This window comes from Pygoscelis adeliae, unplaced genomic scaffold (genome assembly GCF_000699105.1).
Source record: "Pygoscelis adeliae isolate BGI_AS28 unplaced genomic scaffold, ASM69910v1 Scaffold267, whole genome shotgun sequence".
Classification (NCBI taxonomy): domain Eukaryota; kingdom Metazoa; phylum Chordata; class Aves; order Sphenisciformes; family Spheniscidae; genus Pygoscelis; species Pygoscelis adeliae.
In genome coordinates this window covers 828,113-831,623 of record NW_008825150.1, presented here as the reverse complement: position 1 = coordinate 831,623, position 3,511 = coordinate 828,113, and the positions used below count along the sequence as shown (strand labels likewise).

At 36.4% G+C, this 3,511-nt stretch overlaps 1 protein-coding gene across 1 annotated transcript in view; it reads right to left on the bottom strand.

The window, feature by feature from the left end:
* Nucleotides 1-3,511, bottom strand: part of ATXN7L1 (ataxin 7-like 1) — a 123,459-nt gene that overhangs the window by 108,994 nt on the left and 10,954 nt on the right. The window lies entirely within an intron of this gene.

Genomic DNA, 3,511 nt, shown 5'->3' with positions numbered 1-3,511 from the left:
CTTATATTCTAGATAGAAGTTCTTCCTAACACAACAAATTCAGAATGAACCATGACCAAATATACTTCCGTTTGTTATAAAGAAAAATACATGTATTTTTTTAACCCCAATTGCGTAAGCTCTATGTATGATGGAATGTATGAATTCAGTGCCTGTATTTTACAGGAGAAAAACTGCAGAGAAAAAGATTACGTTGCAATCATGTAATAATTACCCAATTAAAGCTACCTCTTTAAACTACTATTTTATTCAATAAACTCACCACTCCCAGCCTATTTTGCACTACGGCATTCTGATGCTCACTTGTATATTCACCTCTTGAGGTGCTGGGTGGCCACAGCAGATTTTCTTTTCAGCAAAATTCAGTGGGCACAACGCAAGATTGCTTCAGGCCAGAGGCAGCGTTTTACCAGACAAAAGGCAGAGCTGCAGGCTAGTCATGGAGGATTTGCTAATGTTATAAATCTATCCATGTAGTGAAAATTAATTGCCAGTTATAATCTTCAATTATTACTGTATCATCAGCTAGTTTCCCTTCCTATCTTGGATGAAAAAAGAACCCAAGTAAAATCATGAAGTATCTAGGATGACCATTCCCACAAACAGAAACAAAAAGCAAACTGCCAAGAAAAAAATCAAAATAGAGATTATAAGATCATATCCTATCATATCTGGTAAAGTATACATGGTCCTCACTGGCAGAGCAGATGCAGAAAAGATGATGCTAGTAATGTTTGCACAGGAAAGGAGCAAGCAAACTAGCTTTTGGAGCAGTAACATCAAATTCTACTTTTAAGTAATTTTAAAATGATAGAAAAGCACCATACTAGTCTTTGTGGTGACTTGCCAAAATAGGGTGAAGTACTGTGTTTTTTTGCTATAATAAGAACTGGCCTATTCTCATAAGCTTGGCTTGGGTAACTGTTCTTTGGTAGAAAGATTAACCCCAACAACTTATTTTGAAAGATGGCAGTCTTTGATGACTGCTTAATTTTAATGAGCAAAATTTGGTGCCAATGGGAGCATCATCTTTTGGAAACCGGTAAACAGAGTACTAGTCAGTAAAGCCTGCCATGATCTCTCACAGGGAATGGTAACGTGCTTTGGTCATTTTGTTTTTTTTTTTTTTTTTTTGGTAAATAAATACCTTCTATGTACCTGTATTCTCTTTGTAATCTAGAAATAAGGTATTGTTCCTTTCCTTTCCAAATCATATAATCAGGTGCAGAACCTTTGGTGGTCCCCTCTTTATCCAGAGTTGGGTTTGGTTTTTTTTTTTTATCTTAAGTCTACCAGCATATATAAAAAGATAACATTTCCATGCCCACATACCTGACAACCTAGATGTATTCAGAAGAACAAATCTATGATTATGCAATAACATATTTCAGTGAGGACAGGATTACACCCTATCAGTACACAGTAGCCTTTCAGCATTCTTTCATTTAATTCCAGTGCAGGTAGGATTAGGCTTTCAGCAGCAGCCATATTTGCGTTCAAAGATGCCCCTGCCCCCTTTCAGTGACAAATGAATTCATTTCTGCACATAGCTGGTAGAACACTTTGGGCCTTTTTCCAATGAAAGGTGATCTATAAACATTATCAGTAATCAACTTGTTTATTCTCATGATTTCTTCCCATTCACTTGCTCCCTCTGCATCTCCTCACACTGATAGGTGGGCTGTAGGCATGAATCACATCTCATACCTTTCCTCTGGATAAACACACACAGTCCCGATTATTACTCAAAGCAGCTTTAATACATGATTTTGAACACAGGGAAAGTCTCTCTCACAACCTCATAGTATTAAAATGAACAAGCTTTTAAAAGCACTTGTTCTGTGTATTGTTTTCATAGCACTCTATGCTTGCACACGGCACGTCAAAAATCTGCCATGAAAAGCCCACATTCAAGGGGTTCTCCCGAAATAAATTCAAACTTCAGAGGAATTCGGACACAACAGGCTCACTCTAAGGTTGAAAGTCCATAAGAAGAGTGAAAGCTGCTTAGAATTTTGCATGTCATTTATCCTCTGATCCTGTAATATACAAACAAATAGGCATAAAAGAACTAATACAGAAGAAGAAGGAGTATGAAAGAACGATGAATGTTGTTGCATACACAATGTGTTAGTTTCTCTTCACTTTTTGCCTAGTATCAAAACTAGGGCACCATTCAAGAGAACAGATGAGGTTGAAGCCTAATAAAAAAAGGAATGTTTAAGTATTTGGAGAACAGAGGGCATGTTTAGGGAACAGAGTTAAGAAAGATTAAGATTTATCTTTCAATATTTATGTTATTTTTGCAGTTTGGCAATTACAATTAGTTTCGCTTTCCAGCTCCAAGACAGTAAGACAATATTAACAAAACAGATAAACTGCTTTCACTAGAAATCTGTTCTGTACACTACTTTCCTGTGCACTATACTATCAGCTTTGATGCCTCCTTCCTCCACATCAACTAATTATTCTCTACCTCCTTCAAATTCCTCCTTAAAATAGCTGCCTGCATGAAATTTTTCAACATTCATAGACCGATTTTCGTCTTCACAACATATTCTGCTTATGGCTTTGTCTGAAGTGCATTGTGAGCTCTCTGAAATATAGACCATATCTTACTGGTTTTTAAAGCTACCACTTTTATACATCTTACATCACTTGAACATGTTAGACATCTCTTTAGAACTTTTCCAAATGTATACTTAATAACAAGGAATTAAAAAAACCCCACAACTAACCCACAAAAACTCACATTCAGGATAAACTCTTACCTTCCAGGAAAGCAATAAAGGTTTGCAATAGCTTTGATTTGCCAAAGAGCTTGGAAAACAAACAGTCAGAATAGTGACAGGTATCTTGAAAAGCTGGAAACAATAATAAATGCCGCAAAATAAAACTTGTAGCATTGCCTCCTTCAGATATGCAGTCAAGAATAATTTTTTCTGCTGAACAAGAAACCCAAAAATATGTAAAGCTGCATTATCTCTTTCAGAATCTAAATACCTACAAGGCTTGGTAATGTTCACACCCAGTGTGTTCTGAGTTATAAGAGTAGCTGAAGAAAACTTACACCAAGCACAGAATGTACAAAGACTCTATTAAAAGCGCTATATACACAGCTCACCATAATTTCAAGAGCTTAAACATTTTTTCTCCCATTTCTCCTTATATTTTTCCATTGCCATGCATTCAGTTTCTTAGTATATTTGCCCAAGGTTCTCCAAGTCTTCTAAAAAAGCCAAAAATAAAACAAAAGCGTGAATATAGATTAGAACCACAAAACTTTATGATAGTGCACAAGAAAACCCTGAGAGACCCTGAAGAGAAAATCTGAAGATTTTTTTTTCTTTTCTTTTTTTCTCGGTAACTCTGCAAGACAATATGTGTAAGCTGTTGGGATGACTGAACATTGATAACATACAGGGATAGGCAGAAAGTTGCTTGGGAAAGGCAGGCAAGGGAATGGGTGAAACCTTCCAAGTCAAAGGATCAGCTCAATCCTCTGTGCGTG